Source organism: Piliocolobus tephrosceles, chromosome 19 (genome assembly GCF_002776525.5).
Source record: "Piliocolobus tephrosceles isolate RC106 chromosome 19, ASM277652v3, whole genome shotgun sequence".
In the NCBI taxonomy this organism is placed as follows: Eukaryota; Metazoa; Chordata; class Mammalia; order Primates; family Cercopithecidae; genus Piliocolobus; species Piliocolobus tephrosceles.
In genome coordinates this window covers 49,763,834-49,788,170 of record NC_045452.1, presented here as the reverse complement: position 1 = coordinate 49,788,170, position 24,337 = coordinate 49,763,834, and the positions used below count along the sequence as shown (strand labels likewise).

The following is a 24,337-nucleotide window of genomic DNA, read 5'->3' as shown; positions in this document are numbered from 1 at the left end:
GACTCTTTCGTTCTTTCCTTCACAGCTCACAAGTGGCTGTGTTGAGGCTGGTGGGATGACATACTGGTGAGTTCCTGGTTTTACACCAATCATTATCACCTCTTCAAGTTTTACTTAACCTACCACCTTGGCATTGACTCAGTATAGCTTGCGGATGAAGGTGCTGTTGTGACAGGCGTTGAGGAACTCCTCAGCAGATGGTAACAATCTCTTAATGACTTTCCTAATGTGTAGACCCAAGCTTAGTAAACATGAAGGCAAATTTCTTGGCCTTGATGTGTTCGCTCAGACTTTACAGGAGCCTTCGTAATTGATGTTACCAGTTCCTTGTTCAAGACAACAGGGCAGTTACATTATCTATGCCTCTTAGCAGCTGACCTTCAACCGTGAGAAGTCATTCTGGATGTAGCAAGTTCCTAAATGACATATTGCTATTCCTTTTAGCTATCAGGATCCTTGGCAGAATTGTTTGTCTCCAGAAATTACCATGAGATCTGCAAGCACTGAAGGACCAGTTTTATTAGTAGACTTTGTGGAGTGTTGCTGGAATTAGTGATGGTATCTTAAGTCACAACTGGGTCTTAGAATGCAGACTGCTTCCTTGGCTTCAGGTCCCACAAATCCTCCAAGCTCTTCTTGATTTGGTGGATCTTTTGTGAAAACTTCTTTGACTTATCTACTTTGACCTGTCATACTCAACTATCAGGTTTTCGTAGCCTTTTATCTTTGAAGACCCCACTGAAGATAATGCAGTCCCCTGTTGTATTAGTCCATTTTCACGCTGCTGATAGACATACCTGAGACTGGGTAACTTACAAAGAAAAAGAGGTTTAATGGACTCACAGTTCCATGTGACTGGGGAGGCCTCACAGTCATGGTGGAAGGCAAAAGGCACATCTTACATGGCAGCAGACAAGACAGAATGAGAACCAAGTAAAAGGGGAAACCCCTTATCAAACCATCAGCTCTTGTGGGATTTATTCACTACCACAAGAAGAGTATGGGGGAAACTGCTCCCAAGATTGAATTATCTCCCACCAGGTCCCTACCACAACACGTGGGAATTATGGGGGCTACAATTCCAGGTGAGATTTGGGTGGGGACACAGCCAAACCATATCACCTGTGACCTCCAGAGACTTCCAGGGTGTGGCTCATTTCCACTGACACATTTACAGAGATGTTGTTAGTGGCATCATACCAAACATAGCTGACTTTCTCTTTGCCTTTCTTCTGCTGGACTCCCACCTTGTCCTGTAGCTATTCTAGAATTCTAGGGAAATTTTATGCAAGGGACAGTCCTTGTTCCCGGCTGTGACTTCTTCCCCAGATCCCTCTTGTGCTCCTCCCTAGTTAACTTGACCATACCATAAAGAAGCACAAATGATCACCCTATGATCTCACCTCATCTCGTAAAGCCCAGTGACAGTCCAGCCTGCACCTTTCTTCTTCTCCACCTGGACCTCTTTGATTCTTCTGAGCCGTGGACTTTCTAATCTGAAAATCCAACCAAACTACCTTCTAAAATTCCAGAGGGAGATGACTCAAGATAGTGTCTATGAAATTTTCTTCTGGTTTTTCTTTAGTGACCAAAACTGTAGGTTAGTTATTTAAGTTATACTTTATGTCCTGAATAGACATACTGGCAAATGAAAATGTTACCTATCCAAACAGACTTTCCAGCTTCCCTCCAGCAGTTCTTGTCACATGGTCTTTTTTCTTTCCATCATACGGAAGGCTTATTCTGTCCAGCAGTTTCTTGCCTGCTCCACCCTGGGACTCGCTGTGTGCCTTTAGAACTTGGCTAATCAGAAATTACATTGCTATTCCTGGCCAGAAAGCAGAGCCAGAGAAATTCTGACCTAGCCTCATTAGAACAGGACTTTAATCAGTTGAGCCTACCAGCCACACACAGGATAAACATATATATTCTATATAAATAACTACACAAATATATTTATATATCTTTTTAATGTGTGTGTATGCCCCGAAATTTGCAAAGAACTTGGATAGAAAAGCAAGTGCATATGATGATTAATGAAACCAGAATTTTAAGTGGTTCCTTGTTGTATATTTGCTGATGACATATCATTTTCCTTTTTGGAGTGGAGTGTGCAAACCTCTGGGCAGGAAAGAACTGTGAATTATTCTTTCCTTTCTAATCTACATAAATAAGAGATTCTAAAACTGTGCTTTTATCCATTTACCATGCAAATAGTCACCAGGGATAGAACCGTTACAGATCTAGATTATTTATTTAATGGCAGCTGCTGCAGGACACATGCTTTTTGAGTTCAATGGCCTGGAATCTCCTGAGCCTTACCAACCCCTCCCCTTTAAGGTTGATTTCTTGTGAGTAGCCTAAGATCTGCCTTGTAATCATGCAAAAGGATTTATTTCAATTATAAGAAATTTCAAATCTCTTTCCTGTGCCTTTTAGGAGCTCCTTAGAAAGTCTAAAATACTTCATCTGGACTTATGATAATAGCTGCAGATTTATGCATTATAACTCAATATCTTTATTTTTTTCCATATCAGCAATGTAGATCTACCTTTTTTTTTTTTTTCACATATAAAAATTGATTTAGCAGGTCCTTACTTTGCTTTTGGTGGGGAGTTTGAACTCTGTTATTATAGACCTTATTTCCCAAACAAAGGCACAAACAGAGGAAAAAACAAGGTTAATAGTTTTCTTTATCACTGCACTCTATCCCCCTACCCACCAATAACATTTAACTGGAACCCCGTCTGTCTCCTTCAATGACCTTTCCTTATGTTAGTTCTCTGAGACAAGAAAATGTGTACATGCACTAATAGACAATTTACTTTTTGTTTGCAAAAACAATTCAGTTGCCCAACACGGGACTGTGTTGTAGCTGCGGTGATTAGCAGGCAGGATGGATAAAGCTTAGAGAACATTATTCAATGCCTAAATGAAGGTCACATTCCCAGTGCTACTTTTAGTGTGCATGCAAATGATGGCAATTGCTGGGCTGTTCACTCTCACACAAAAAAGGCTTTGTTAAGTATGATAATTAGTCAGCTGGGAAGGTAAAAGTTTCCTGCAAATAATATTGAAACATTTAAAATATGCATTGTTATGGAAAAAGAGACCACTCTCATTCAGTCAAGTAGTATTTAACTAGAGACAAAATAAAAATGATTATAGAAATCAGATTGAAACTCTTGATTATTAAAAGTAATATTGAGGGACCTACTCATTGAACTGCTTAATTTACCCAAAGAAGAGTGTTGAGATTTCAAAGGCAAAATTTAAAAAGTCAAAAAAAGGAATGAGATGTATGGCAATGTACTTATTTCTGGGAGAGAATGTTTTAGTAACAGGGAGCTGTGAGGTTGGGGAGAAGTGGTTGGAATTATAATAATCAGCTTGGTTGCTTTATTTAATCACAATAATGAATCTCTCCCTTTGTTGGTGTATGGCTAGTTATCCTCAAGTTATCTTAATGATATCAGGCAGAGCATGCCGTTGATCCGTGCTTGAAAAGTAAAAATAGTTGACAGTCAAACTGATCTAATCCTGAATGCTGTTAGTGACAGAGGGAACAATTTTGTGCAAAAAGATGAGGTGGTTTTCATGTCGTGCCAAAGGCTGAAATAATGCTTTATGTTGGCATTATTGCTGATACCGGTTCCATTTAAAAAGTTTAACAAAGTGAGTTGTGGTTAAATGAATCCTCTGGGGTGCCTTCCTATTAACTCTCTATTAAATAGCGTAGATACTTCTGGAAGAGGACCGTTTGTACTCTATGCACTGGCAAAAGTGAAGTTAATTTCTGTGCCATAATCTCACGCTTCTCCAGACAAACACACAAACACCTAATGACGACCAACCAAAGTCTAGCAAACCAAAACCTAGTCCCAGAAACTGCACAGATGAATCTACAGGAGATGTATTTTTAATCATAATCTTAGGGTGAGAATGTTAGCAAGTTGTAGACAGAGACACTTTATTTGTCCCTTCTCATATTTACGGAGGCTTATAGAGCAACCTTCTTAAGACAGGCATGTTAAGGGAATGAATACGTGAATGAGTGCATGCCTGCATGAGTGAAGCCATTCTGGGAGGATGCTGGGGCCAGGGACACACCTTGGAATGACTCTTGGTATTTTAATGTGGGTGGGATGTGAGTCAAAGAAATATTAAATACTCTTGCTAAAATGGAGCCAATAATACTAATACTAATAATAATGATAAAATGGAGCTAATAGCATTACAGTAGCTAGCTAGCTAGTCAGGCATAAGCGGGGCAGGAGAGGGCTCCTCTGTGCCCATCAGGAATGTCAGGCGACTATCAGGTATGGTCAAGTGGTTGTTAACTGTCACTGTAAAATAATAATTGGTCGCAGCTGGCACCAAGAAAGGCCGTCTCCCAATAGATAGAAATGCCTGAAACTGGTGATCAGCAGCTTCCCAGTAAGATCTCAGGAGTTGGCTAAGTGGCCTCAAGCATGCACATTAAGAGGCAAAATATCCCTAGAATGTTCCTTCTAGAACATTCAGCTGGTAAGGGAAGAACTCCTCAAGTAAGCATATGTACAACTCCAGTAAACGCTGCATTTGTGGCCCCTCCCAAGGGCTAGCAGGTTACCGCGCATACAGACAGCCCACCGCAGGGGATGAATCAGGGGAGAAGAGATGCAAGACCCTGCAAGTATTTCAACTTATAAAACTCCATGTCAAAGGTTAAACAGGGCATTTGATCTCTCAAGTTGCCCGCTTGGCCCTCTTCCAAGTGTACTTTACTTTCTTTTGTTCCTGCTCCAAACTTTTTAATAAACTTTCTCCCCTGCTCTAAACTTGCCTCTTTCTCTCCTTCTGCCTTCTGCCCCTCATTCGAATTCTTTCTTCTGAGGAGGCAAGAAACTGCTGCAGGCCCTCATGGATCCACTGCTAACCTACTTTGGTACCATGCAACTCAGATGCTTTCTGCTGCTAACATTAGTAGCAGCTTCTTCACAGGGGTTTGTAAAGAATGTATATAAAGCTCGTATATACATTCCTGGCACATTGTAGAAGCTATAGAGGTGTTGGTTATTGTTATTTTATTATATTGAAGAGGAAAACTTAGCTCCAGTGAAGGAGCTTAGAAAGGGAGAGCGTGAAGTTTCTATCCTTCTGTCAAGAAGATGGTATCTACCAAATTCTGACTATTCTGGGCCTTGAGTGGGCACTTTCGCCCTTTTTTCATAAAAATAAATAAGCTAAAATTATATTTTATGATTACGTTGATATAAAGATGAACACAGTTCAGGCTGGATTTATTATCATATATTTATTGTTATTAATATTTTTCTTCTGACTTAAAAGAAATGAAATTAAAATATTTTTGTGGATTCCTAATGTTCTTTGGGCCATAGGCACTGCGTCTACTGTAACTGGCTAGGGGTCTGGGGTAGGGCTGGGAGTGAGGTTGCTGGAGAGAAAGACGTAGACCAGGAAGGCAGTCCTCATTGCATGTAGTAGCTTAGAATCTAGGCTCTGGGTTCAATTCCAGGCTCTACCACTTACTGATGTTTGTTACTTTGGATAATTTACTTAACATCTAAACTTTTAAATTTCCTCATCTACAAAGTAGGGTAAAAATAATAATACATACTCACAGGGCTATTTGTAAGATTAAAATGCAATTATTTATATAAAGCACTTCGCATGATTGCTGGTACACAGTGAACCCACGATGACTGTGAGCATGACTGTTAGCTCTTAGTGTTTCTGGGTTTCAAGCATCAGTGTCTCCTCCCCACTCTGCTCCCATTGCATTTTTCTTGGGGGTAAATTCCAACCTTCTGTGGATTTGGGGTCATGGCCCAGAGTTTTAATAACTTAGTAATGATTCTTGCCATTGTTCAGAAGTTTTTGAAAGTCCAAAGAGAAAGGGTTTGATTCAAGAGCTCAAAGTGTTTATACATCTTCCCAGGGCTTTTCTCTAACCTTCGATCTTTATACATCTTCATATCATTTACAGAATTCTTCCCTGTGCTTTGTATCCAGTGGAAGCTCATTAAATGATACTTGCTAAATTGAAGTGACCCAGGGTAACAGAACATTTGAAGTAACATTAAGAACCCAATACTGCCCCACAAAGTTCTATGTCTGTATGGAGTGGGGCACTCTTGACTACACCATAAAAATATTATACAGAAATACTAGGATTTTGATATTGGAATTCAAACCCATGATTGAGACAGAAAAGAAAGAGGAGAAGATTCCCATGATAACTCATCTTACGGTAGAACTTCCTCTGTCAGCAAGTGCAAACTGTAGGAATCATCTGGAGGTTTACTTTCTCATTTACTTGTTTCAGAAGAACCGACCTCCTTTTTCTGGAAAGATTGTCCATTTAAGCCCACTAGTTCTGTTGAAATACACAGGAAGGGAAATAAGGATCGGTCAACCTGATTACCAAATCAACCCTGATGGCAAACGAGGCAATAGACAGCACTGCCAATGGTCACACCAATATTGTATTATCCCATTGGCAAGAAGACAGATTTCTCTCCCAGGGTTCATATGAAAACATAAAAATCAGATATAATTTTTTTAAAAAAACTTAATTATAACAGCTTTACTCTTCTCTTTTGCTGATTTTTTTTTTTTTTAAACTGGTTCCAAGGAGGAAAAGGATCTCATTGGAATCACATAGTGAGACAGTTTACCTTGTTGAATAAAATTGCCAAAAGTTAGCAAGAGAAGAAACAAAGGATGTCAATAATGATCAAGCTCAATGATCAGCTTCAGAGTCATGGAGGGTTACTTGGAATCCCCCTATTGTTTTTTCAGACAAAGTGTTAAATTTTCTTTCAGTGTCTTGCAATGCATCTTGTACATTTTGCTAGTAGTTAAAAAATTAAGAGATCAGAATGCCATGGTTATTATTCTGCTGGGTAAGATTTTTTGCCCTGTGAAGAGGTGCCTGCTTCGCTTTCTGCCATGATTGTAAGTTTCCTGAGGCCTCCCCAGCCATGTGGAATTGTGAGTCAATTAAACCTCTTTCCTTTATAAATTACCCAGTCTCAGGGAAGTTCTTTATAGCAGTGTGAAAATGGACCAATACAGATGTTTTCATGATGACTTAAGAAAGCTTTTCATTAATGTGCCTATGCTATTGTCAGCATCCCTGGTATCATCCCAGCCTTAATTTGTCTCCTATTGTGATGGCTTCTCAGTGTCCTTTGCTGTCACTCATCTCTACATAACCCATGGCTATTTGATTCCCTGAGGAGTCTTTTCTAAGCGCTCTTGTCCTCTCACCCTACATGCTTTCCTCCAGGGTCTCATGCGCTCCCATGCTTATGGTTTCTACAACTTTATCCTTAACTCAGACCTCTCTCTGGAGTACCAGGCTAGAATATCCAACTGTCTATTTCACATTTCCATTTAGAATGTTTCCAGGCAACTCAAATTTAACCCATCCCAAACTTGATTCATTTTCTTCTCTTCTCCTTTCCCCTTCAAAAACTGCTCTTTTTCCAGTTACTCTTGTTTCAGGGAATGGTAATTACCATCCTCCCACTTGTCAATCATCTGGGTGTCACCCTTGACCATTCCCTCTCTTTCTTCTTGCAGCCAAACACCACTGTTGTTGGCTTTGACTTCTAGATGGCTCTGCCATACATCCACTTGTTTTTGTTCCCACTGCCACAGTCTTACTCCATGCTACCACGGCTTCTCTCCGAGATGACTTGCAATGGCCTAATAATTAGACTCCTGGTGACCATTTTAACCCACTCCTTTCTGTAAAGGAGACCATGCAGAAGTAGAGTACTTTTTTTTTGAAAACTCAATTGTGATCACACATCTCCTGACCTCCGTGGCAAATTAGTAGTGTGGGACACTCAGTAGTCCTGCCCCACCAAACAGTCCACCTCCGCCAAATGCTCTGCTTTTTGTTCACTTGGTGTAGCCATCAAGTCTGCCTTCAGTTTCCTGAACCTGCTGTGTTGTCTTGCAGAAACATAGGTGTCCCTATTTATCACTTAACTACTGGGCATCCTTTACATCTTAAAGGTGACTTTCCTGATAGGACTTTTCTGAACTCCCTTTGTTTACTCTGTATAGCACCCTATATTGTCCCACTTGGTAGGAATTGTAATTATTTGTTTAGCCAGTTCTGTCAAGAGAGGACTATTTTTATCCCCAGAACTTAGAACCAGGTCAATAGCAGATCATGCAGCAGTAGCTCAATACATCTGTGAAGTGAATGAAAGAATAAATAAATGAAAGAATAAATAATTATTTATCAATTATTAATAAATAATTATTAATTTATATTATTATCAATTATTTATTAATAAACAATTAATTATTAATAAATAAATAAGTAAACAAATAAGTAAAGGAAATTAGAGATCTGGCTTGAGTTTTGGAAAAGACAGTGGAGCATCCCGCATTTAAATATAAGACCACCTGTATATATGTTTCTTCAGTTGAATGGGTGCCAAAATAAGAATTTCTATTTTAGGGCAAAAAAATTACTGCAAGTCAGTAAGGTCTGGTGGAATGACTTTGTCTAGTTGTCCAGAGCCCTGGGTCCCCTTGCCAATAACTAGCTGTGATCTTGGTTAAGTCACAAAACTTTTTTTTAATGCTTGGTACCTCAAATTTAAAATGGAAATAAAATAGTTATCGCCTTAGTATTTTAAATAAATGTACAGTTATAACGGTACTTTATTTATTTATTTATTTATGTAGACAAAGCCTCGAGCTAGCCCAGGCTGGAGTGCAGTGGCACGATCTTGGCTTACTGCAACCTCTGCCTCCTGGGTTCAAGCAATTCTCCGTGCCTTAGCCTCCCGAGTAGCTGGGATGACAGGCTACTACCACAACACCAAGCTAATTTCTGTATTTTTAGTAGAGATGAGGTTTCTCCATGTTGGTCAGGCTGGTCTCGAACTCCTGACCTCAGGTTATCCGCCTGACTCAGCCTCCCAAAGTGCTGGGATTACAGGCCTGAGCCACTGTGCCTGGCCTGCTTCCCAATTTTCAAGACTCATCTGATGTCCCTCACTTCATCTTGAAGCTTTTCCAGATTACTCTGGGAGTTCACATTGAACTTCCTTTTGGTGATATTTTAAGACACTTAAAATTCACCAAATTCTTCATTTAACTGATATATTTTGAGAACTAATTGTTCCTGTGCTAGTCTTACTTCTTCAAATAGATTCTAAGTTCCCTAAAGTGTGGAAATCTGGTTTATCATATTTCCATATGCCCTCAGTATCTGACACATGTCAAGTTCAGAGTAGGTACACAAAAATTGGGGGGAGAAGTCTGGAAGGGATGGACGTTTAGGAAGATGGAGAATCTGTAAATCCCTCTTGTCCATTCTCCTCTCTGCCATTGTCCTTGTTTTCACCAGTTTTTATTTCATCAAATATCCCCGCTAGATTTAAAACGCTCTGCTTATCTCTTTTAAATCCCATAAAACACTAAAGGGCAGATAAATTTAGCTCCTGGTAGAGGGTCTGCAAATGCAGATGTACAGCACGTGGGAAGATTTCCAGGAGCTTTAGCAGAAAGTACCACATATTGGGCATTAGCTTTGGAAGCTGATTATAAAAGTCATTTTCTGGTGGTAATTTTGTAATCTTACTCTCAGGTGAGCTGTGGTCATTGCTGACAGGCTGGTCCATGCACAAGAACTGCATCATGGTGCCTTTTCTCATCAATCATGATTTATTTGTTTTTTTTGTGTGTGTGTGTGGGGGGGGGAATTGATTTAAAAAAAAAAGATTGAAAGAAAAGATAAAATGGGATCTCTGCTAGTTTGAGAAACAGATAAAAGAATACTTTCAAAAATTTATTCCAAGAGAATTTTAAGAAGAAGACAAAAAGTTTTTTCTTGTTGTAGAGATTCTAAACTCCTTTGGGAGGCTGAGACGGGTGGATCACCTGAGGTCAGGAGTTCGAGACTAGCCTGACCAACATGGTGAAACCCCATCTCTACTAAAATACAAAAAAATTAGCCAGGCCTGGTGGTGGGCACCTGTAATCTCAGCTACTTGGGAGGCTGAGGCAGGAGAATCGCTTGAACCCAGGAGGCGGGGGTTGCAATGAGCCATGATCGCGCCATTGCACTCCAGCCTGGGCAACAAGAGAGAAGCTCTGTCTCAAAAAACAAAACAAAACAAAACCAAAAAAACAAACAAACAAAAAAGATTCTAAACTCACCAAGGCATTATCTTGAAGGCTGCTCTCATAAGACAGAATAATGCCCCAGGACACCTGTAAAGTGTGCGGGTGTGTGTGTGTGTAAATGTGTTTGTGTTCAAAGTGTTTTGTGGGAACAGCGCCTAGAATGGGGAAGTCTGGGAATAATAGAATCCAACTACCATGGCCGTTTGTTATTTCACTGTTGAGAAACCTTCTACCTGTAATAAGACAGTTATTAAAATTTTAATTAGAACTTTTCTGTGCACCTGAGGGCCAGGTCACCGAGTCTGCAGCTCAAGTATGTAGTTTCCATATAAATGACTTTAATTAAAAATAATAATGATAGTGCCAGATTCAATTTCTGAAATCTTGATTGTGTTTTCATTTCTATGATCTCATTTTGATTTTCATCCTCTTAACAAGCCCATGAAGCAATTAGGCAAGAATTACTATCTTCAGCAACCACAATCCATTCAATTTGTAAAAATTTTCCCTTGGTGATCTATTTCATAGTGTATCATGAATTCCATCTCCTCTTTTCCATGCCTGCCTAGAAATATCAAGAATGCATGTAAACTACACATCTTTTTAATAACACTGTATTATATTTGAAAGTGCAATTAACACAAAAGAATATACTTTACATTCATCAAGTATAGCTACAGGTCTCTCTTGGCAGACTGCAGGGCAAATGATGTGCTCTGGGGTTGCCTGTCATTCACCTATGAAACTTAAGGGGCCTTCTTGAGATCTGACTCAAGGTGACGTTTTGTCCCCGTCCACATAAAAAGATGCTAAAATTGCTTTTGCTAAAGGAGAAAAGAGTAATCTCACATAGGGCACCTAATTATATCAATATGATGACTGTGGACTGTATATGCACCCTGAGAATTCCTAGGGAGCCCACGTCTACAGACCCACTCATCACCACCCAGGAGACGTCAGGGTGTGAACTGCTTTAAGGAGCAGTCTTCCTGTTATTGTAGCCTACTCTGAACGTGCCCCCTTGGGTTCTCTCCCAAGTACACTCTGAACATCTGGTCAGGGACACATGCCCCCTGCCTTGGACACCATGTGTTCTGCTTTCTGGATGCAGGAAGTAAACCGTCTCTGAGTACCTGCTGTGTCTCTGGCACTGCCAGTTAGTGTCCTGGGTGCTTGTACTGTGATGGAAGAGGGATGTAGAAGCCCCGGGTAGGGCCTGTATCAGTGGCTGCTCACTCACCATCTGTTGATTCCTGATGCCTGAGCAACAGTCCCTTGCTGGCCCATCTAGGGGTCTAGGAGTCCTTCATGTGTTTCCTTTAACTCCAAGCCCTTCTCTCTTTATCCTTTTCCTGGGCTGTACAGAGACTCATTACTCTTTTATCCTCTACAGTCCTTTCTGTTCTCTTAGTTCTACAACCACCTCATCTCACTGTGTTCTTGTAGCGTAACTCTGGGGCTCTTCCCCTTTTAGTTAAGAAAGAAGCAAGATCTGGAGAGAATAACATGCTAAATTATGGAACTGGGACTTTACACAGGTCTGTCTAAGGTCAAAATGGATGCTTTTAACCATAGCCCCCCAAAGAGGCAATCTTCTTAAAAGATTGCCTCTTATGTATGGCAAGGGGGAGAGAGTTATAGATAAGGGAGGAACATGGTGGAGAGACAGAACATTATTATTTTTGTTTGTTTGTTTGTTTTTTGGTTGGAAGGAATTCAAATGTTTTTGTTCCAGAGAGTGACCTGAGAACAGAGGCCTGCTGTCAACTAGAATGCTGAGTGAGGAAGTCTGGAAAATCCTAATAATCCTTATCTTGGGTAGTTAGACATAAACTATAGGAACTGTGGGTTCTGCAATTCTCAACTTATGGATGACTTGCTTTGCTTGTTGGTGGGCAGGGGAGAGTGCATTGCGTTGCAAAGTGAGTGGTAAAGTACATTAATTTTAAGTCTATTCACATGTTGTCTAACTAGTGTCTACAAGTTTAACAGGAAGAACCCTAAGAAATGTAGTGTTTAAGTTTAAGGAGTGTCAACAAAATGGTCTTCAAGGAAAAGACACCAGACGAACCGAGGACTGTGCTCAGCTAGGACTCAGTTGTTTGTGCCCAGAGGGGTGAGGAAGCACCTTTTACTCCAGTTTCTATTTGCCTGAGTTGTAATTTTTTTGGCAGAAATAGATAGAAGAACATATTGGGGCTTCACGAGTAGGATGACAGCTATATTTTTATGAGGTTTTATTAAAATTAGCATCGACATTTCAATAGCTCTAAGTTCCTACCTGGTTGATGGTGGCACTAAAGGGAGCCCCTCAAAGCTTCCTCTGCTATTCCAGACATTCCAGGGTGGCCTTGCAGGACAGCAAGGAGGAAATCTGCTCCTGGACTATGATTTCAACCTTACCTGCTGTCCACTGCCTGTGCTGAAGAAGGCATCGTGATGAGATATTGCTTTCACACCGTCTGGGAGAATAGGACTGCCACATACTACCACAGGCCTGATGGCTTAGAACAACGGAAGTGCATTCCCTTATGGTTCTGGAGGCCGGAAGTCCTAAAACAAGGTGTCTGCAGGGCTGCACTCCCTTTGAGGGCTCTAGGGGAGAATCTTTCCTTGCCCCCTTCAGCTTCTGATGGCTCCTGGTGTTTCTTGCTTGTGGTAGCATCACTCCAATCTCTCGTCTTCATCTTCATATGGCCTTCTTCCTTCCTGTGTCTAAAATCTTCTTATCCTTTCTCTTGTAAGGACACCAGTCATTGGATTTAGGGTGCAACTGAAATCCAGGATAATCTCATTCTAAGATCCTTAACTATATCTGTGAAGACCTGCAAAAGACCCATTTTCATACGGTCACACTCGTGTATTGGAGGTTAAAAACAGGACATATCTTTAAAAATTATTGATTTTTAATTTTTGTGTGTACTTAGTATGTGTATATATTTATGGGGTATGTGAGATATTTTGATACAGGTATGCAACGTGTAACAATCACTTCCGGGTAAATAGGGTATCCATTGTCTCAAGCATTTGTCCTTTCTTGTTACAGACAATCCAATTATACTTAGTTATTTTCAAATGTACATTGTTGACTGTAGTCACCCTGTGGTACTATCAAATACTAGATCTTATTTGTTCTATCTAATTATATTTTTATACCCATTAACCATCCCCACACCTTACACTAGCTACCCTTGTCAGTCTCTGGTAACCATCGTTCTACTCTCTATCTCTATGAGCTCAATTTTTGAAAATTTTTTAGCTGCCACAAATAAGTGAGAACATTCGAAGTTTGCCTTTCTACGCCTGGCTTATTTCATTTAACATAATGACCTCCAGTTCCATCTATGTTATTACAAGTGATAGGATCTCATTTTTTTTTATGGCTGAATAATACCCCATTGGGTATATGCACTGCATTTTCTTTATCCATTTGTCTGTTGATGAACACTTACATTGCTTTGGGTATATCTTTAGAGAAGACACGATTCATCCCATTGTAGGGACAAAGGCGACTGGAGAAAAGAGAAAGAAGAGAATAAGTAAGGGTATGCAAGGGGCGGGGGCACTTGTGTCCTGCCCTCTTTCTAGAGTATGTCAGAGCCAATTCTCAACCCTAGTAAGGGAGTAGGTTAAGTCAGAAGCCGAAGGACTTGTGAATCCAGGCAGGAGCAGAGCAACTTCAGGGCTTAAGTGGAAAAGGTGACCGAGACCGTGATCCTAGTATTATTGAGGCGACTTGTGACCTTGGGGTGGCTACCAAGTGGCACCCAGAGTTGTAGTGGAGAGATCCACGACCCCTATTCTCTCAGAGGGTCCGAAAGCCATGGAGCAATATCTCATCAGGGTGCCTTCTTCGGTACAGGCGGTGGGCAGCAGGTGAGGTTGAAATCCAGGAGCAGATTTGCTCCCTGCTGTCCTGCAAGGCCACCCTGGAATGCCTGGAATTGCAGAGGAGGCTCTGGGAGGCTCCCTTTAGCACTGCCATCAAGCAGGTGGGAACTTAGAGCTATTGAAATTGAGATACTAATTTTAATAAAACCGTATCTGTTCTCCTACACTGCAGAAGCCTGGGAAGATCTGCTTGTAAAGGTACAAGAAAGATAAAAAGCACATCTGCACCATGTGCGCAGAAGCATGCACTGGGTTGCTCTGGTTGTGAGCTTGAAGCTTCATTTTGCCTCATTTGGAAAATCAGGAGTAAACAGCCTCTGAAGCCAGTGGTGAGAGTTGGGCTAAACATAATCGTCAGGAGCCCTGGGAGAATGTGGATGGTGGGGGAATTTGAGGAATTGATTGGAGGAAGAGAAAAAAATAGTAAAAAAAAAAAGAAAGAAAGAAAGAAAGAAAAGTAGAAAATAAATTTAGAAATAACAATATTCCATGGTCCTTTCTAATGTACTACTGAGCAAAAATTCCTGCAAACTAATACGCTAATGAATTGACTGGGACATAGGGAGCACATTGCAAAGGAAACACTGGGGTCTGTGTCCCTTGGGCTGGTACCAATCAGGAAAAAATGAAGAAAGAGCCGCAGTGGCTAACCAGCTTGGTCTATGGGGGTCTTTCCTCAAGAGCTGCCATGGATGGGCGATGACTGAGGGAAAACCTTTCTGAACTGGGGACACATTCCCCCGGAGGTGCTCAGTACTCTCCCTGAAGGCTGGTCTCCTCCAACCCCACCCTATCTGCACCCTTAGGTGTATTCTTTGTTCTTTTTTTCAAGCAGGAAAGAGACACATAAACAATTGGCTTGTTAAGTTGAAAAGACAGGAAACACCGGCCTTCTCTCTCTCTGTCTTTCTCTCTCTTTTTTAATGCTTTCACTTTTAGAAGAGAGAAGCAAAAGATCCGTGGGCCCAAAGAGAGGGTGCTAGCGGGGTTCAGAAAAATGTTTTCCCGTGGGGAGGAGTGAAATTGGCTTGGTTCCTTGTCAACGACCTCCTGTCCATACCCGAGGCAAAAAAGTCAGCACACACCCATGGCTGATATGAGGAGCCACAGGGCCCCTGGAGAGAGATTCCGGCTCAGGGTTACTGTTTCTGCTGCTCTCCTGCAGCAGCTGGGAATTCAGGAATTGCTTTTTAAATGATGGAGGATGTTGTTAGGTTCAAGAAAACGTGTCTGGGAATACGTGAGCCCATTTACCGGAGGCCCTGCAGGGGGCAGCAGAGAGCAGGCCGCAAGCAGGGCAGACTGGGCAGCTGACGCTATGGCATCCCCTATCCCTCTTCCAGATGGGGGGAGCCTGGGCGCTCTTCAAAGAAAACAATTAAGAGCACAGAACGGGGTTCACTACAGCGGACTGGAGAAGTTTGCATAGACCCGTGACCCCTCTGTCCAAACTTTGTAGCTGCCTCTGCTGTTTTCTGGAAGCTCTGAGAAGGTGGTGCCTACAGTTCAGAACTCCAAAAGCACCCAACACATTGTTATCACAATAATTTATAACCAGGATGCCTCCTCCACCTGAGAGTGAGCTGCCTTAGTCCTCAGGTTTATGTCTCTAGCCCCAAACACAATTCCAGGCACAAAAGAAGTGCTCAATAAATACTTGTGAATGAAAAAATTGGCAGCCCATTTTAGGTTCTACAGTCTCTCTCCAACATTCATGATCAGAAGTCCGTTCAAATGTCCAGAGTATGACATGGGTAAGTTGGATGGAAGGAATAAAAATGATCAACCCAGATAGCCTGAGAAAAAGTAGAGTCAGACCTGAGTATCTTAGTGCCCTTTCACAGCAAGGGAGCTGGGCAGAGTTTATCATATTCTGGCTCTTAATGTACTACCAAGCAAAGATTTTAGTAGGGTAAATGGGGAGAGGTTACAGTAATAATAATTCATATAATTGGTAAAATTCTTCCCATTTTACATAGGAGGCATGTGATACATCCTTGTGATAAAGGGTCAACCACAAAGCCACCAATCCCATCTTTCCTTATGGAGAGGAGCCGAAGATGCTGTCATGGTGAATGGAATGATATTGACCCATTATAGATTTTACCATATGAAGAGAGATCACAGGCATAGATAATGAAAGACTTGTGGCAAGAAGCCACAAAGCATCTACTGGGTTCACTTCTCAGGTCACTCTATGCAGACTGACAGTCATGCTGGGGAGAGAATGGAATAGGTTGCTTAAAATGTTCTGTGTGTTCAGGATAACCTTTGCTTGGCATCCTATCTTTGCCACATTATCCATTTTTAACTTTCATTTTACTATCAGTATTTCTTCTATGAAAACACATTCTTTGGCTCTTCATTATGCATAAAAAAGGTGGCTTTTAGGTTTTTTCATTTTTTTATTTTTATGGTTGAGACGGAGACTTGCTCTGTCGCCCAGGCCAGGGTGCAATGGCACGATCTCGGCTCACTGCAACCTCTGCCTCCTGAGTTCAAGCAGTTCTCCTTCCTCAGCCTCCCGAGTAGCTAGGATTACAGGTGCATAGCTAATTTTTGTATTTTTAGTAGAAATGGGTTTTCACCTTTTTGGCCAGGCTGGTCTCGATCTCCTAACCTTGTGATCCGCCCCCCTCAGCCTCCCAAAGTGCTGGGATTGGCTCTAAGTTTTAAACTTTTCTTATTTCCTTATCTCTCTCTGAAAAGATCCTACTGACACAGAAATATTTTCGGTCACACTTGTCATTTGTGGCCTCCTTCACCCCCTCGCACGTATCTGCCTCATTAGTTCACATTTCTTTTGAGCACTCAGCGTGAGATGATCTTTTTCTTCCTCGCCTAGCACCCATTCATTTCTCCCTGATGACTGTTATTGTTTGTTTAACCTGGAGTCATATTTTTAGGTACATTTTGCAAGGAAGATGCTATAATGTATAAAAACATGTAATGCCATATTCAAAAGTCACAGATAAATAACTCTTTAGGTCATGGGTGAAACTGGAGATGCTTTTGACTTAATGTTCTCAGAAAAATAAATGGGAATGTCATACTATGCATTTTTATTAAGCAAATGATGAAAGCGAAATGAAACATAATGTCCTTAAGAACATTTCCAACAACGCTGAAAGGCAGAAACTTGGGCATTTCCCAAGCTATTGATGTATCTTGCCTTTAGGCTCTGTTCATTAGTCATTTGTAATGTCTGTTTATATAGATCTTTTATTTTATTTTGATTTGTAATTTAACAACCAGAACCACTGAAGATTATGTTCTCGAGAACACCAGCTGGGTTTCCTTTCCACTAAAACGCCGTAGTGTTCTGAGAGATCAGGCATCTAGCATGAAAATGTTCTTTCTTTCTTAGTGGAAAACTGTCTAAATTTGAAAGTAAATTTTTTAAAGTAGCAATTTGTTGTAGCAGGGGCAATGGCTCATAATCACTTACTGAAGATTAGGAGTAGGAGAAATGTGAGGTGTTCTTTTCTGAAGAGTCCAGAAGATGATAAACCTTCCCAAAGGTGCTCTGTCCCTTTCATGTTCAAGGGAAGAAGGCAATTTTTTTAGTGGGTAAGAACCGTAAAGAATCATAATAGTGGCTGGGCGTGGTGGCTCATGCCTGTAATCCCAGCACTTTGAGAGGATCACCTGAAGTCAGGAGTTCAAGACCAGCTTGGCCAACACGGTGAAACCCCGTCTCTACTAAAAATACAAAAAATACACAAATGAGCTGGGCATGGTGGTGTGTACCTGTAGTCCCAGCTACTCAGGAGGTTGAGGCAGGAGAATCACTTGAACCCGGCAGGCAGAGCTTGCAGTGAACCAAGATTGCACCACTGCACTCCAGCCTGGGCAACAGATTGAGACTCTATCTCAAAAAAAAGAATCATAATGGTGCCCACTCTCAAGTCCAAGGTATGTTCCACACTGCCTCTGCGGGACTTTTTCAGCAATTATCTCTCATTTTCTGCTTCTCAATGAAGAAACGGAGAAGTGAAGAGACTGAGAACTACTTTTCTCTATAATTGGTAGGGCTGTCCTCTTCAGTGACAAGTCAATACTGACAATATTTTATGTGTGACACAGAATTATGGAACCAGAGAATAAAATAAGTAATACATAGCTCAAAGGCAGAATAACACTTCACTCATCCCAGACAAAAAAACTGCATCTTACATTCAGAGACTGAGAAAAACTCCATAGTGGGGTGCCTGGGGAAGAAGAAATAACATTTTCAAATATATAGACAGAGAATTGCCTTTTTAGGGTGGAAGTTACTGGTAATTTAAGTTCCTGTAGAAAACAGCCTACAATCTTTCTAAGCTGAATGTCTTCTTTAAAGGGGTCGTTTAAGCTCTGTAAATGGAAGACGAGTAGTTATCTATGATTCTTAGGAGAAAACCTTGACATTTCCGTCTGTTGCCATCTGGATTCTGCTGTTTGCTCATGTAAATGGAGTATTTTTTATCTGGTCTATGTTGTAAAGGTGACTTTTAGAAGTTGTTTCAGCCGCGCGCGGTGGCTCATGCCTGTAATCTCAGCACTTTGGAAGGCTGAGGCGGGCAGATCACGAGGTCAGGAGATCGAGACCCCGGTGAAACCCCGTCTCTACTAAAAATACAAAAAAACTAGCCGGGCGAGGTGGCGGCCGCCTGTAGTCCCAGCTACTAGGGAGGCTGAGGCAGGAGAATGGCGGGAACCTGGGAGGCGGAGCTTGCAGTGAGCTGAGATTGCGCCACCACACTCCAGCCTGGGCGACAGAGCGAGACTCCATCTCAAAGAAAAAAAAAAGTTGTCTCTCCTCCCTCCTTTAACTTATTTTACTTATTGCCTCCTACATGGGACCATGAATGGTTGAAAAATCTACACTGTTTTTTTGGTTTTGTTTTTTGAGCAGCTCAAAAAATTAAGTTGTGAACTGAAAATAAAGAAAGCGGTTCCATGAATGGTTGAATGTAGGGGCTGGGATTGAGTCATTTCCTACAAGGGAGTGAATACCCTGGGGGTTCCTGAGGCCGCCTTTTAAATCTTTTCTTGTTCTTCTGGAGAGTTAAGAGAGAAAACTATGTCCAGGCTTGAAGAATATTAGCGGGGAAGATTTGGTTCTGGGCTCAAGGTATGGTGATGCTAGAAGCTGGTATGGCCGACCACCAGAGTAAAAAATATTGACTCGAAGTGTGCAGAGTCTGGGTAATACTAGAAGTATGTGGGTTGTGTGTGTGTGTGTGTGTGTGTGTGTGTGTGTGTGTGTGTGTGTTTGGAGGGGAGAGTTATGGGTCAAAATCAGCAGGCATTAATAGGGATTTGGGAAACTGGCATTTCCTGACAAAATTAACCCCAAAAGACCTGCTGGATTAGGTCAGCCAGTGTGAGTGCTCCTTGGAAATATCGGGAGTAGCAACTTTGCAAATTTCATTGAATGGTAACTCAGGATCAAAACTCACTGATATCTGAGGCTGTGTCTATAACCAGATTACATGACTGTACACACAGAAGAGTAGGAATTAAACAAATTATAGATGCTTAGGGCTACAGAAGAAAACTGTAATGAGACCGAAAATGATGGACTCTCAATCTACAATTTGTGGCCCTAAATCCCTGGCAGGTAGAGTGTACTTGGCAAAATATTTGAGGTGTGACAAGTTTTGTTTGTTTATTTTTTCTCAATTTATTTCATCTTTTACCTTCTGCTGCCTGTAATTCAATCAGATCGTTGGCTCTGGGCTTATTGCCTAAGGGGAGAGACGAAGGGGTAAGTGTTTCAAAAGTGTAATGCCTTAGGGAAATTCAGAGGATTTGAGGCAAAGACAAAATGTTGTGAAAAATATCAGTTAGCTTTTCTGTAGGACCAACTGCTCCAAAATGGAGTGACTAACACAAACATTATTTACTGTTGCCTGAGTTCCGCTGATCTGAGACAGCCTTAGCTGACTGTGGCTGAGCTAGCTCGTGGGTCTTCATTACAGTGCACAGCCTCCCTCCTATGCCTAGGGATTGTCTGGGAGTTGGCTGGGGCCATGAGGAAACGTGGTCCTGTACCTCCATCATCCAGCTAGCTAATCTTGGCTTCTTCACATGGTGGCTGGAGGATTTTGAGAGTGGGCAGAGGTGCAACGCTCCCTCAGACCTGCATCCCAGCAGGCACTGCATCCGTTGTGCCACCTTCTATTGACTAAAGAAAGTCGCAAGAGCACCCCAGATTCGAGTGGAGAAAAAACTTTCGCTTTGATGGGAGGAGCTATGAAGACACATTGCAAATGGGCAGGAAGGGGTGAGGAATTGCAGCTCTCTTTGCAATTTGTCACACATAGCACGAAGGGATGGGGAACATGGACACTGACAGCAGGACGGCAGCCTTCTCTATAGCCACTCACATGACAAAATATTGGCCTTAAGGTTCCCATTCTGGGAAAATGAAGAACCCAGATGATTAATAATGATGGTAGTGATTAGAACAATGGTTTTGGGACACACAGTAGGAAATCTGCAAAACTCTACATTGATTTGTGGGGCCAGATAGAGAAAGGCGCCCTGAGGAGGCAGACGCTCCCAGAGAGAGAATGGCTGTAATGTAAGGCCAGACAGGTAGCCCACAGATAGATAACAGAAATTCCTGGTTACCAGCCAGCCACAGCAAACAGCGGGATGAGTTCTGTGCCTTCAGGTATGGCAGGGAACCAGCAGAGAGCCTGAGTCACTAAGCCTGAATGAATGAAGCCCTGTGGATGAACGTGGGAGCCATCTTGAAGGCTCTTGGGTGGATTGCACTAGGGACACAAAGACTTCCCTTGCCCTTGTCACCCCAACACTTCAGCACCAAGTAAGCCCCCATCCCAACATAAACATAACAACAGGTATGGAAGGTAAGGGAGAAGAGATATCCTGAGGTTATGTTTTTGAAATCCCAGGAGAATACAAGCTCAAAAAGAAAAAAAAAAAAAAGAAAAACCACACAAAACAAAACAAAAACAACCAGCTGGGTGTGGTGGTTCACTCCTGTAATCCCAGCACTTTGGGAAGCTGAGGAGGGCAGATCACTTGAGGTCAGGAGTTCGAGACCAGCCTCGCCAACATGGTGAAAACCTGTCTATTACTACCAAAAAAAAAAAAAAAAGTTAGCTAGCATGGTGGTGCGTGCCTGTAATCTCAGCTACTCAAAAGGCTGAGGTGGGAGAATCACTTGAACCTGGGAGGCAGAGGTTGCAGTGAGCCAAGATTGTGCCACTGCACTACAGCCTGGGCAACAAGAGTGAAACTTTGTCTCAAAACAAACGAACGAACAAACAAACAACAAAAAGCAAAAACAAAAACAACCAAAATAAGATGAAGTCTAGAAAAAATTTTAAAGACTGTGTGTTTTTTTCAGTGGTTGAATTTGGTGGCTGTGATTCAGTTCATTTCCTGTAGAGGAGGTAAGAGAACATGTATGCAACTTCCCAAGAGTTTTTAATGACTCTCTTATTTTTATTAAGGTATTAGGACAGGCCGCTATCTGGAAAGCCCCTTATCTGGGCCTCTAGAGCAGAAGGAGTGAACAGCCTGATGTGACCAGGTTCCTTGGGCATAAGAATAACTTCAGGACTCCAAGTCTGTTTATTCGTGCATACATCAGTATATTGTGACCAGTCTCATACAAGGCTGTTCATCCCGTGGTAGATATAATAAAGTATCTGGCACTGAGAGTGTTCTCGACATTGTTACTCCAGCCTTGGGAAGAGGTCTTCCATGCATGGCTGAGGCCAATTGCACCTGGGTGAAAGTGACAGGTACAAAATGAAAGTGAGGAGGGTTGTGACAAAGTGTCTCAGAAGTGCCATGTTTGAAGCGGTTCACTCTCAAGGTGAACAATGCTCCTGCCACTGAGGCCAAGTATTTACAGAATGTTGAACTACTGCTGGGAATGTTGGGAATTTCTTGCTATTTTTCACGAGTGAGAGCCCAAGTGTCTGTGTTTGTGTTTGAGCTAAAGACGTTGCTGAATAATTTCAGGGAAAATGGAGTGGGAGATCAAGGAAACATTGATCAGCCTCTCCCAGAAAGTGAAAGCAGAGGATGTACTAAAAGAGATGCTCTGATGGACCCCACATTTCCTAGATTCTTCCAGTTGTTGATCTGGCAAAGGGAGGTGGTAGCTTGAATTAATGAGAAGGGGTTACTGGGATGAAAACAAGGTCTTTTTTCCTTACTGTAACTATAGAGTTTGGTATAAAAAAAAAAAAAAAAAAATGGAAGTCTTAACCCAGCCCTGCAGGAATTAATGAAAGAGCCAGACCCTTGGGCAAAGGGGCAGAGTTGGAAAAAGGCTAAAAGAAGAATTCTTAGAGCTGAGGGGCCAATGAGCACATGGGAAGGGGTTGTAGACACCTAGAAAAATCAGCTTTAGTGTTTCATTCTGCAGTGGTGAATTACTTAATCTCTTTAAGTCTCACTTTCATTGTCAACAAAATGGGAGTAAATAGTAGGGCCAGCTTCCCAGAATCTTGGTTTCATAAAACCCTTAACAGTGTGCTAAGCACTTAGGAAATGTTATCTCTTGTGATTATTACTTGCCACACTGACTGATACCAGAAAATCATGAAGGAGTTGGGAATTCAAGATATCTTTCCTCTCTCCTCATCTTTGCCTCAGTTGAAAAGTCTCAACCCAGTTTAAGGATCTAGCCTCTAAGACTGATGAGTCATGCTGTAGCAAAAGTGAAGAGATGTGATTGGCATTCACTGGTGCTAGCCAGAGAATTCGGTTCCCCATGATAAAAATGGAATGGATTGGGCTGGCCTCATCAGATTGGAGAAATCTGACCTGCTTTTCTACCTTCTAGAGCTGCATCCTTTTTTTTCGTAAATTAACTATTTTTTAATATTCTTTAAAAAATATTTTAAGTTTAGGGGTACATGTGCAGGTTTGTTACATAGGTAAACATGTGCCATGGTGTCTTGCTGCACAGATCACCCCATCACCTAGGTATTAAGCCCAGCACCCATTAGCTATTCTTCCTGATGCTCTCCCTCCCTCATCCTCCCTCCCCCAACAGGCCCAGGTGTGTGTTGTTCCCCACCTTGTGTCCATCTGTCCTTATCATTCTAGAGCTGCATTCTTTGCGTTGCTTGGCTCGTGACCCATTCTTTCAGCTTCAAAGCCAGCGGTGAAATGTCTTGCTTCAGTTATCACATTGCCTTCTTCTGTTGTAGATCTGTCTCTCTCTGCCGCTTTTTTGTAAAGATGCTTGTGATTACATTTAGAACCCACCCTCCATCTCCAGTTACGTCGCCTTAATCAGATCTGGAAAGTCCCTTCTGTCTGTAATGTGACATTCATGTGATCTGGTGACAAAGACATGGATCTCTTTGAGGGCCATTAATCAGCCTCCCATCAGCCATATAGTAAGTGGCAATGTTCACATCAGACTGAGGCCGACTGGCTTCTGCATCCCTTTGTTGGAGTTTGCTGACATGCACTCAAACCAGGAGGCATGCACCGAGGAGGCTGCATCAAGGAGCATCAATTTCAGTCTCCTTAGAAGGCCTGACAAGCCCTGTAGGCAGCATCAGGGCAAATTAGTGGGGAGTCCTCCTCATCTTTGTCCTGCATCCAGAACCCTGCTCAGAAGTCAGAGGCAGCAGAAAGTCTCATGCTTAATGTTTGGAACCAAATTTATTTGGCTCTTCTAGGTAATGAGACCTTATTTTATGCTCTAAGCTGCAGAGGCAGTAAGTTACAGTAATGCAAAGAAAATGGATGGCAACCTTCTTTCATCCCCAGGTGTCACTTTCTATCAGTGTGGACATTCTTCTTTTGATGTATCTTAAATTCGTACTGACTTAAGTCTCATTTTCCTGGCTTCTTTCGTTGGGAAGATGGAAAGCAATCACTTTCCACTATCTGAATGATAGCATTTATTATTTCAGAGACTAGTGACATTTGAGCCAATTTTGTCTTATTGCACAGGAAGTAAAAAGGAGCCAATGTGTGGGATAGACACTGATTTATTTGCTGTTGTGTCTCAACATACACAATAAGAATTACCTTTGTTTTCTGCCAGCAACTCTTCGTAAGTTATGCAAGGACACTCACAGACTGTACCATTTAGAGCAGACTTGTGCAAACTTCTGTAGAGTGACATGGTAAATATTTTAGGCTTTGCAGGCTATACAAGCTGCACTGCAACTACTCAACCCTGCTGTCATATCACATGGACACATATGAACGATATGCAAAGACATTGGTGTGGCTATGCTCCAGTGAAACTATTTATGGGCACTGAATCTCATATAGTTTGCATGTGTCT

At 41.8% G+C, this 24,337-nt stretch overlaps 1 long non-coding RNA gene across 1 annotated transcript; it reads left to right on the top strand.

The window, feature by feature from the left end:
• The first annotated feature begins 11,507 nt into the window (after positions 1-11,507).
• LOC111524495 lies at positions 11,508-15,716 on the top strand. The gene is made up of 2 exons (XR_002725802.1): positions 11,508-11,699; positions 15,512-15,716. It is a non-coding gene; the product is annotated as an uncharacterized LOC111524495 (long non-coding RNA).
• Positions 15,717-24,337: the final 8,621 nt, after the last annotated feature.